The sequence below is a fragment of the Pangasianodon hypophthalmus genome, chromosome 5, assembly GCF_027358585.1.
Source record: "Pangasianodon hypophthalmus isolate fPanHyp1 chromosome 5, fPanHyp1.pri, whole genome shotgun sequence".
NCBI lineage: Eukaryota > Metazoa > Chordata > Actinopteri > Siluriformes > Pangasiidae > Pangasianodon > Pangasianodon hypophthalmus.
This window is the reverse complement of record NC_069714.1, coordinates 25,672,280-25,684,888: the sequence shown is the minus strand read 5'-3', so window position 1 is coordinate 25,684,888 and position 12,609 is coordinate 25,672,280.

Genomic DNA, 12,609 nt, shown 5'->3' with positions numbered 1-12,609 from the left:
TAACCCAGTACACTTGCTCATTTGGCTGATGCGGAATACAACCAAGCCCAAGGTTAAGCTCATGCTTTTACCCATTCACGGCAGCTTGATGGTGCTGGGATTTGAACACACAACCTTCTGATCTGTGACAGAAAGCCTTAACCCCTGAGTGACCACAGCAACACTGCAACAAGCTTGCACTGATATAACTACTACCACTGAATTAAATCCACTAAAATATTGCATCGACTCAGTGCAAGCTTGAGCTAGTTGTGGTCTCTCAGGTCGGTTAAGGTTTCAATGCACAGATTAGAAGGTTGTGTTTTTAAATCCCAGTACCACCAGACTGACTTGACTGGGTCCTTGGGCAAGACCCGTCAGTTCAGTTGTGTCCTACAACAACCAAATGAGCAAATGTACTGGGTTATGTGTTATTTTACACTATGCATGACATTACAGTACTTTACTGTTAATTTTACAGTACTTTATGGGCAACCCTGGTTGCCAGGAAATTACTGTAAAATCTACAGTAAATTTTTTGGTACACTTAAATAAAGTGCTACCTGTTAGTCTAAACATTAGGGCTGGCAATATGTTGACCTAACATCGATGTTGTGATAAACTATGTCACAATATACATAATTTCTGATATTGCAGGTATCGTGATGTCTTGTGATCACAGTTATCATGGTTTTTTTTGGGGTTTTTTTATATATAGCAAAACTATGGAAGCAGCTTATTTGATCATAACATTTTGTACAGAATATTGAAAATTGTAAAGTGTTTTTTTTTTAAAAAAAGGTTTTGTTAAATTTACTTTTATCATGATATGATTTTTTTTTGTCATATCTCCGACCCCTACTTGACATACAAAGGCATTATAACACTTTTGAGCTTTAAATTTGAATAATTTATTCATTTAAATTATTTAAAATTATTTAAAGGATTTAATTAGTTATATAAATAATTTAAACAAATAATGATTATTAATTTATTACTCTAAATAATTCAAACTATATAATTTTATATATATATATATATATATATATATATATATATATATATATATATATATAGTTATTTATTTATCTAGCATAATATTAAAAAAACATACATAATACAAAAGATGTGAAAACATAATTGCATAATTGAAAAGGAGATCAACCACATTAATATTAATAAATTATGATTTTAAGTAATGAAAAATAAATAAATAAATAAACTAATGAAAGAGGAAGCTGAAAGATTGGAATTTGTGTCTGTCATGGAGAAAATACTGTTAATAAACACAGTAGTATTTTACAGTAGTAACAGTTTGTGATATTTTTGTATGTGAGGTTGTGAGACATCCCTCACTGGTATATATATATAAGCAAAAATAACACATAGTCAATCTGTAACTTTTAAAAAGATTTCTCATGATTTAGTTCTACCAGCTGATGAATAGTGTGGTAGTGAAAGCATCCTGTAATGAAACCTTTCTTGTAATATGGAAATGAAGTGTTGAAATGCGCACATGTGGACGAAGACCCATGTTAAGAAAAAATATCACCGCCACAGTGTTTAAGCAAACAAGGAAATTGGGTAACATGTTTTTCTGACACTTTGTAAATCCCATGAGAACAGCGCCAATTTATTTTGCATTGCAGTTAAAGACCCAGTGTAGGGGAAGAAATATGGAAGCACACTGCTACCACTAAAAAAAACTCACATTATTACACTAATTGATAGATTCTGACAAATGATGCAGTTGGCAGATTTTACTTCATGCTTGGCATGAAGCACCATAGACTGTATTGTCATTAATATATGCACATTAGGACAGAGTCTCATAATAATGAGATATTTTTTTCTTGTAGTAACAAGATGTTTTTTTCTTATAGTAATGTGATGTTTTTCTTGTAACAATGAGGTGTTTTTCTCATAATAAGAAGATGTTTTCTTGTAGTGATGAGATGCTTTTCTTGTTATAATGAGATTAGGCCCACTGCCTTTTTCTCTATATATACTATTTCTGGGTACAAGTATTCGTAAACACAGTATTAGCGTCCACTGTTATGCTGATGACGCACAGCTATAAATTTCAGCAAAGGCAGATGAGAGACACCAGATTAATAAAGTTAAGGAATGTGTAAAGGACATTAGACACTTGATGCTTATTAACGTCATTCTACTTAATTCTGACAAGACAAAAGTACTTGTACTAGGACCACATGCAGCTAGAAGTAAGCTGATTACATAGTATCTCTGGATGGCTTTTTAGTTACATCATGTGCAGCAGTAAAAAACCTTGGTGTGATCATTGACTCCAGTCTCTCATTTGAAGCTCATGTATTAATTACTAAGATATATTACTAACATAACCTTCTTTCATTTCAGAAATATTGCTAAGAGAAGAAATATAATGGCACTACACAATGCTGGAAAACTAGTTCATGTCTTTGTTGGATGTTCCAGTAGGTGCATAAACATGCTCCAGTTAGTTCAGAATACAGCAGCCAGAGTCCTTACTAGAACCAGAAGATATGACCACATCACCCCTATCTTATCCACACTGCATTGGAGCCCAGTAAAATTTTGCATTGATTATAAAATACTACTATACTATAAAGCAATGAATGGTCTCGGGCCTCAGTACTTGAGTGAACTTTTGGTCTTTTATGATCTACTACGCCTGCTTCGATCAAAAGGTGCAGGCTCTTTGTTGGTACCTAGAATAATAAACGCTACAGAAGGGGGCAGAGCTTTCTCTTACAAAATGCCCCAGTTATGGAACAGCCTTCCAATTAGTGTTTGGGACTCAGACACAGTCTCAGTGTTGCCCCAGTTATGGAACAGCCTTCCAATTAGTGTTTGGGACTCAGACACAGTCTCAGTGTTTAAATCTAGGCTGAAAACACATTCATTTAGTCAAGCCTTTTGTTAATAGATTTTCTCTTAGGTAAGGGTGTAGATCTGGAGGGGTCATGGGCATAGAGTGCCCCCACGTGTTTCACTCAGGTTTGTCGACGATGGAGTGGCTGGTCCCTTTATTTCACAGGGCACCCTCATGTCTGTGTTACCTTCTGGCTCCCCCTTTTAGTTATGCTGTCAGAGCTAGTCTTACCAGAGTCCCTGCTTGCACTCTGCACACAGTACATTGTCCTTAACCATTACATGACAATTACCATACCTATAACAATCTGTCTCTCTCTCTCTCTCTCTCTCTCGCTCTGTTGAGCTACACATGCTACTCCTGAGATAGTTCTGCTCTTTAGACCTGCCTAATCCTCCTCCTAGAAACTGCTCTTTGTTGCTGAGGATGGCTCCACATGGACAGCCTAAAGATCAATGAGATTACTGAGGATGGTACCACTTAAAAACCATGAAGATGGCTGTGGACCGCAATTGATATGAACAGTTTTGCTACATTGGCTTAGGACTACAGGTGCTATGATAGCTTTAGGACTGCAATTCCCATGAACAGTTTTGCACTCAAGTCTCCATCAGTGAACGGTTGATAACTTCAACAAAATAGACTTCATGTGAAAGCTATAATGAATTTCCTGTTTACACAACTACACTATCTGGTGTCACCCAGATGCGGATGGTGTAATGTTTCTTGTATCAATGAAGAAACTGTTTTTAATTCATGTGTCTCTTTATTCCAACTTTGGTCTGGCCATGGGAAACTGATGACGGCACTTCTTCAGCTGTATGGAGTATCTTTAGCTTACAGGTGAATGTGCTGCTACTGGCATTTAGTGGTTAGACTAGAAGTATATTATATCATGACATCCCCTTTTCTTTAGATGTGAACAAACAAGTTATTCCAACTAATTATGCAAAACTACAGAACAACTAAATACCATGCAAACATCGTAAAGATTATACAAAACCTTATGCACAAAATTACAGTCTTACCATTTATATATTAGTCAATGTAATAATTAACAGATTCAAATTTTCCCTTTTGTTTTGTTTTTCTTTTTTTCTGTTCACTGTGAATGCTCTAATGTCTATGTTTAGTTTACAGTACCATTCACAGGTTAAGCCTCTCAAGAGGTTTTACTGTGCGTTTGGATCTTCTCAACACAGGTGAATGCATTTCTTCAGCTGGTTCTTTGTTATCCAAGACTGGTGATGATTCAGATTTTGATGGTGATGCACCATAGTCTGTGTTATCTGCAGATGTATCCACTGGCATGGATACTCCTCCTGTGGATTTGACCATACTCTGTCCTGACAGTGTAAGATCTAGGGTTAACTTCCTCCAGGACTGTGGCCCTTCTAGTCCAGGTGCTGTAATCCTCAAGCCTTACTGTGTCATTATTGGAAAGTGGTTCCAGGCTTCTGGATGTCCGGTCATAATTTGTCTTTCATCTCTTTTCAGATGCTTTTGTTTCTCTTTCAAGTCTCTCTTCTTGTTCAGTTTTGTTAAATAAGGCAGTGTGGTGCATATTTTATGTCCTATTAGGATCTCAGCAGGGGACAAACCATGCTCGAGCGGAAAAGCACATTATTCAATGGAGCTAAATAGGGATCTGATTTACTGCTTGCTGCTTTCTTGAGTAGTAGTTTAACTGTGTGTACTCCTTTCTCCGCTTTTCCATTTGACTGGGGATATAGTGGGCTGAACGTCCCATGTTCAAAATCATACTCCTCTGCAAAATTTTGGAATTCTTGGCAACTGTAGCATGGCCCATTGTCACTGCAGACAACCTGCGGGATTCCATGTCTCGCAAAGATAGATTTCATATGTGTAGTCACACGGGCAGCAGATGCATTAGGGAGCAGTGCCATCTCTGGATAGTTTGATAGATAATCTATCACAAGCAGATAATTCCTTCCATCCAGGAGGAAGAGATCAGTCTCAACTTTCTGCCATGGCTCATCTGGTGAGTCAGTGATGATCATTGGTTCCTTTTGCAGCTTTGCATGGTGCTATAAACAAGTATCACAGGTTGACACCATCCTGTCAATGTCTGCATTTATTCCTGGCCAATAAATAGCAGTTCTAGCCCTTTTTTTTACATTTTTCTGCTCCAAGGTGCAACTTATGCAGTCTTTTCATCATACCCTGTCGCAGTGATTGAGGAATAATGATCCTGTTCTGTCTCAGTAGAAGTCCCTTGACAGCACTCAACTCTGTTCTAATGTTGTAGTACTGTGAACATGCTCCCCTAGGCCAGCCCTCATTTAGATGCTCACATGGAGAGTCACGTCAGCCTCTGTGGAGCTCTCATAGTGTATTTCATATTTGGTAGCCCTGGACAAGGTATCTGCCAGCACCATGTGCTTTCCCTGTGTGTAAAGCAGTTCAAAATCATATCTCTAAAGCTTCTTCATCAGCCATTGAATTCTTGGGGACATGTCTTTCCAATTTTTTTTTTTTGATGATGGCTATCAATGGCTTGTGATCCGTCTTGCCTGTTACTTTTTTCTGGTTCTTCACCTCCTTCTGACAGCTTGTCTCCAAGGAATGTGATTTCCTTCACACCAAACTGACATTTATCCTTATTCAGCTTCAGCCCATACTTCTGCACTCGCTGCAGAACATCTATGAGCCTCTTATTGTGCTCTTCTATTGTGGATCCCTGTATCTTGTAGGTGAATGGTAGGACTCCAAACCCATCGAAGATGTCAGGGAACTGCTTCACTATATTATCTACACTGCTCTGTGTTATGGTATTATTTATGATGTACTTTTAACTAGACCTAAGTCTTCACATGCCTTGTCACCCAACACAGAATCATGGCCACCTGGAACCATAAACATGAGGTGATGTTCTCTGTTTTTCACTTCTACTTTGAGTCTGCATGTTCCTTTTGTTTCAGTGTTCTGTTCATTGTAGGCTTTGAGTTGCACAGTTTTCTGATTAATATGTGGTTTTATTTTCATTGCTCAGATATCATGCTCAGAGATCAAAATGCTCCTGTGTCCAGCTTGAGTGACACTGCTACTCCTGTGCAACACTACACACATCAGTCTGTTCTGTACTTCCTTGATTGGAATCGACATGCTTCACCATGCCAACACAGAATGTGTTGCTGAGGGCAGTTTCTTCCACTGTATGGATACGGTCACTTCTACTTTGCCTGCCCTTGGAAAAACATTGTTTGGCAAAATGATTCTGCCCTCCGCATTTAGCACAGACTTTACCATAGGCTGGGCAATGTTTTGGCGGGTGTCTTTTGCCACATCTCTTCATTTCTTTCTCTTTTTCTGTTTAAATGCTCTGTGTTTGTGTGTTTTCTCAGTCACTGCAGCTACAGGTGTACTGTCACTTCCAATTGTCTTTGTTTCGTCACTGAACGTTTTAGCATGCTGAAGAGCTAATTCACTGGCGTGACGTATCCGCACTGCTTCAGTCAAGGTAAGCTCTGTCTCTCTCAGTAACTTCTCTTTCATTTTTTTGTCATTATTTCCGAACACTATTTGGTCACGGATCACTGAATCATGTAGCAATCCAAACCTGCATGTTCTTGCTTTCAGCTTTAGGTCCATTAAGAAAAGTCTCTCCGTATTGCTGCAGATGAGAACTAAAAACATACCTTTCGAAGGTCTCATTCTTTTTTGGGAAACGGCGTGAATCAAATTTCTCACTTACCACGACATATTTTCCTTTGTCTTCCGCTTTTTTCAAATATGAGCATGTTGAACACCTCTATTGTTTGAGGTCCCATGACAGTGAGTAGCAATGCATTCTAATGTGCATCTGACTCTCTATCAAGTCCTACTGTTTGCAGGTGGGTTCCCTTTTGAGTCTGGTTCCTCTCAAGGTTTCTTCCTCATATTGTCTCAGGGAGTTTTTCCTTGCCATGGTCACCTCTATCATTACTGATAAATTTGTAAATTTATAAGTTTAAAATTCATATCCTGAATTTATATATTTCTTTAAAGCTGCTTTGTGACAATGGCCATTGGCCTATACAAATAAAATTGAATTGAATTGAAAACAGGACAAGAGCATAAATAATAATCTGTATTCTTGCTCTCTTTCTTTCTCTCTCTCTCTCTCTCTCTCTCACTCAGTCTCTTTCGAGCTACACATTACTGATGAGATAACAGTGATCCTGAGACCTTCTGCTCTCTGGACCTACTTCTGCTTGGAACCTCATTCACCTGATAATCACTCACTCCTGCTGAGGATGACCTGGCATGGACAGCCTAAAGATCATCACAGGATTACTGTGGATGGTACCACACGGATACCCTAAAGATGGCTGTGGATGTTCTTTCTTGGTTACTTCTCTTTGAAACGATACCTCACTTTGGATACTTCACATGAAACTTCACTTTGATAAGACAGACGTAAAATTAAAACTCTAATGAAATCAGAACTGACTCTGATGTTCATACTCAAGTTCCTCAACACACTCAGCACTGCTTGACTCTATATTATACAGTTTTAGAAGAGAAATGATTTATGATCCCACTATCCTCAGAGAAATGATTTATGATCCCCACTTGTCCTCATCTAGTGTCACCCAGATGAGGACAAGTTCCCTTTTGAGTCTGGTTCCTCTAAAGGTTTTTTCCTCATGTTGTCTCAGGGAGGTTTTCCTTGCCACCATAGCCTTTGGCTTGCTTATTAAGGATACATTTAAAGTCAATCTCCGGATTTCTGTAAAGCTGCTTTGTGACAACGTCCATTGTTAAAAGCGCTATATAAATAAAATTGAATTGAATGTTTTTTCTTGTAATAACAAGATGCATTTTCTTGTAATAATGAGATGCTGATCTTTTTTTTTTTTCTTTAGAAGAAACATGTTGAAATAACAACAGTATTTATCTGACCAGCAGGTGGTGCATGCACTACTATAGTTCTGAGAAATACAGCTTGACTCTGCTTCTGTCTGTATAATTATGGCAGGGAGGGAAGAAAAGCAACATTGGTTTGGGATTTTTAATGCATTCTAATGTGGAAAAACAAGAGAAATTAAACAGCTGTGGACATTAACATGGGTCACCATGTCGATGTCTTTCTCAGAGTTCGAGCACTATCCATTGCCTGACATAAAGAAGGAATAAAGACATGAAATATTTATCCTGATATTAAACCTCAGAGGTCTGTGCCTGATTTTTATCAATGCCTCTATTATAGAATTTCTATATTTATATAGAAATTCTATATAAATAGAAATGTTTTATGTTTTATATCATTTTAATTACAAACAGGGCTACGTGCAGATTGTAGTTTCAGATGTGTCAGAGAACTATATAAAATTAATTCAATATGTCAGTAAGTCAATAAAAAGTATTGTTTACATTTAATAGTTGCTATTAATGCTGGAACATGGCCATTATACAAGCTTGATGTGCCCATACCTCAAGCTTAATATGAACCAGAACTTACAGTTGGCTCAGAATTTAAATACTATAAAATACTACAAAAGATGTATTTAGCTGCATATTGGCCTGTTTTTGATGCAGAAAGTGGGTGTGGCTCTTATAGTACTAGCGACTTCACTCTTTCATGACGCTTGCTTGTTCATGAAATGCACAGGAAACAAGGTGTGGCCTGTCTCTTGCAGAGACCGAAGATTTTACTTCTACTACTTTTTTTTCAACTGTTTTGTAAAAGAATGAGTCAAAGGTGTTTCCAAAGAAAAAGTTCAGAAAAGGACAGAAGAAAAGAGAAAATGTGGATTAGTTAAGGTCAGAAATGAGGGCTACTTAACTAGATGTAGGATTCTGAAGTGAATGGATGGCAACGATTGTAGTGGGCTCTTAAGGGCAGCTGGACTTTGGCAAGATACAATATCTGATTTGTACCTGTGACCTATAACTACAGCCAAAATGTCCAGAAAATTCCAGGAAGTTTATTTCTTTCCATCACTATAATAAACTGTCTTAATAAAATTCTTAAATTTGTGAGATGGATGAGTAGTTGGTGCTTTCTAATCAGTATAATGTTATTCAGTGGGATATAGAATGCAAGCTGTTTTGCTTCTGAAAACTCAGGAATAAATACAATCCCCAAACCCCTCTGGACAGGTAGGAACGTGTCTGAGCTTCAGGTGAAAGTTGGGAGAGGAATGCTGATGAAATCAATACCAGACAAAGGACCACTATCACATCAAAGTGGTGTTGAAAGTCTCATACTTACAACCAACTCTTACATTGTTAACTCTTTCAGTCTTGGCTAGAAAACAGAAATAATTCAACACTTTTTTTTTTAACGTTATACATTTGATATTATAGGTCAGGGTTATTCAACAAAAATTTGTAAAAGTCCAGTTATATGAAATTCCTTGCTTATAAAGGTCCAGATAAGCAAATCACATGACTGAACAGTGATAACAGTTACCTTTTAAATCTTAACCATTCTCGATTAGTCCATGGCTATATATAAGACTCATCAGTGTGAACTGGTATTGTTTTATTTAATAGTGGTTCCTCTCATTATTATTTCTGACTAGTGCCATGGACTCTGAACAGGGGAATAAATGCATACCGATTTTCTTTGTCAATAATCAGATATGTCAAAATCTATGAACCACCAATCTATGAAAAATCTACGGAGGTGATTGCTTTAAGATGTCACGTCAACAACAGAAACAGCATTGCTTCCTACTCCGCTTGACATAAGACTACATTGGAAGCATTGCCTCTCATATAATTTCATTAAAATATGGCAATGAAATGTTTACCAACTTGTTATTTTATCATGGTAATATGTAAATGTTTTAATAAATTGTAAGCGTAATGTTCTGTTTAATTGTTTGTGTTCATTTTGGAAATTTGTTGTTTATTTATAGGTCTAGTTGTCATTACCTTCTTCAGTGAAATTTAGCTAGATTAGCTAGCAGCTAAGCTGCTTTGACATGGCACGGCATGACATGGCAGACACTTCTAATGTTGTTGATTTTTAGAAAGTATTTTAATACACTTACTAATGAGGAGAGACTGAGAATTAAACAGGGGACCAGACCAGTGCCTAAGAGTGATTTAATTCAGAAGTCACTGCAAAGCAGGTCCTTTCAGCACTCTTAACAGCAATGTTGATTTAGCTGACGTGAATTGCTGTGACCAAGCTTATGCACTGCTGGCCTTATATAGTGACAGACAGTTGTACTTCCTCTATTTTAAAAACCACCAGCCACCACTGCTATGAACGTCTGTGAAAACTCCTTCCATTCTCAATGAGCTGCGTTCAGGTAAACAGTTAAAAAACATAAATGCATGTGATTAGATAACAACAGTGTATCTGGTACAGAAGCTGAACTGACAACCCCTGGTTTATCGTATACTATATACAGAAGGCATGGCTCTTTGAGGGATATTTGTGTCATAAGTTTAAATTGATGCATTTAGTTTGTTTTTCTACACATGATGGGAAAAGATTTGAAAAGATCCGTACACTAATCCATTCCACACTCGACTGCTGCTGACAGACTTGTCTCTAGGCTCAGAAGTGCAATGGAGTGTATCAGGGAAAAAAAAAAGAAAAGAATAATGCTATCCTGCTGTTTACTATGTGACATCTATTATCTAGCTACAAATCTGAGGAGCTAGTGGGACCCAACCCGAAGAGAATGTGTGAGTGTTGTTGGAGCCTGTAGAGCAAGATATCTCTGTCTTGGAGGATGTGGATGGTATCTGTGTGTTGGAGAATATGTTGTTGGATGTAACACTTTGGTGTTAAAGTTCTATCTTTTGGCCAGCCACTGAAGAGATGCATGGTCTGTGACAAGGATGAAGTGCCAACCAGGACATGAAGTCCATCATATTGGTCCAATCTTGCTGATCGACAGTGGCATAATTCTGTTCAAATGGAATTTAAGGCTTTTCAGTGTTCAGGAGTTCTTCATCTCAGACCTACCACAAATGTTCAACAATGAATGTGTGACGATGAAAATAAAATCTGCTTTCTTGTACACCCCAGTGTCACTCGTATCCTATACAAGTCAGTCAATCATGGAATTAAAATACTGATTTTTTGGTTATTTAAAAAGCTGTTTTAATGTTGATGGAAAGGAAAAATGGATATATATATTTAAAAAAAATCTGTTTTCAGATTGTTGATCTCATGCACAAGGGACTTAGTAGAGCCACTGCTCTGGGATTTAGATGTTGTAAGAGATCTGAGAAATGACTGATGTGCCCACTGACTTCCTGGCTTACTGTATTTCTGGCAATATCCTCTCTAGTCATTTGTACTATAATGAAAAGAAACAGAAAAGACTTTGGGTCCAGACTTCAGATGACCTCTTGAATGACCATACAAGGCCACATTTTATCAAGTACTTCCTCGCAATTGCTCTAGTGATGAGTTCTTGTTCCTGCACTTCCATACTCTTTTCTCTTTTTCTCTTTCAGCCATTTTTAATGTCAACCTCCTCACAGCTCCAGGGTCCCTGGTTTGATCCTGAGCTCAGGTTACTGTCTGGCACATTCTCCACATGTCTATGTCCACATTTCCTCCAGGTTCTCTGGTTTCCTTCCACCTTCCTAAAAAAAAAAAATGCTGGCAGGTGAATTGGCTATGCTAAACTACCCCTAGATGTGACTATGTGTATAACTGTGTGGCATCCCTTCCAGGGTATATTCCTGCTTGACATCCAGCCTTCAGTTATTGAAAGTGAGTGAGTGAAAGTGTGTGATTAACAGTTTACAAAAACTAACCGGAATACTAACATTTTGTTAGTTTGTTGATTGACTGGTCTTCATAGAACACTTTTTAAACATTGCATTTCATTTATAATGCTTTATTGACATGGAGTCATCAAAGCTGTGAACATTAATGCAAATCTTTGTTGTTGTACACCTGATCATCACACTCGTATGCGCCCATTCCAAAACCATGGGCATTAACATGGAGTTGCCAGCCTAACCTTGCTATTATAATAACCTCCACTCTACTGGGAAGACTTTCCACTAGATTTTGGAGTGTGGCTGTGGGAATTTGTGATCATTCAGCCACAAGAGCATTAGTGAGGTCAGGTACAGATGTTGGGTGAGGAGGTCTGGGGTTCAGTCGGTGTTCCAGTTCATCCCAAAGGTGTTCAGTGGGGTTGACGTCAGGGCTCTGTACAGGACACTTGAGTTCTTCCACTCCAACCTTCACACACCATGTCTTCATGGAGCTCGCTTTGTGCACAGGGGCATTGTCATGCTGGAAGAGGTTTGGACCTCTTAGTTCCAATTATGGGAAGTCATTATCCTACAAAATACGAAGACATTCCTTACAAGTTTGTGGCAACAGTCTGGGGAAGAACCACATACGGGTGTAATGGTCAGATGTCCACAACCCTTTGGCCATATAGTGTGTATATGAACAAGATGAGCGCTGAAATACAGTTTGTGACATGAACCAACATTAAACAATTAACTCAGGAAGTTTTAGTGGTTGTTCTTGGAAAAAATGACCTATAGTAAGTTGAATATCTGGCTTATAGAAAACATTTTTTTAAACATTTCATTTCTGTTTTGTCGCGACTATCAGGATCAAATGTCTGACTTTTAAAATGTACCTGTAGGAGCCTGTAATGAAATAACACTAAGAAATATTGAAACACATAATACTGAATGAAGTAAAGAAAATCAAATAAGCGGGTATAATATACATATTCTTTAAATATTAACTGTCAAATCAAACGTTGTTCCGCATTTGATGCAGGCACTATTATGGACACCTACAGACG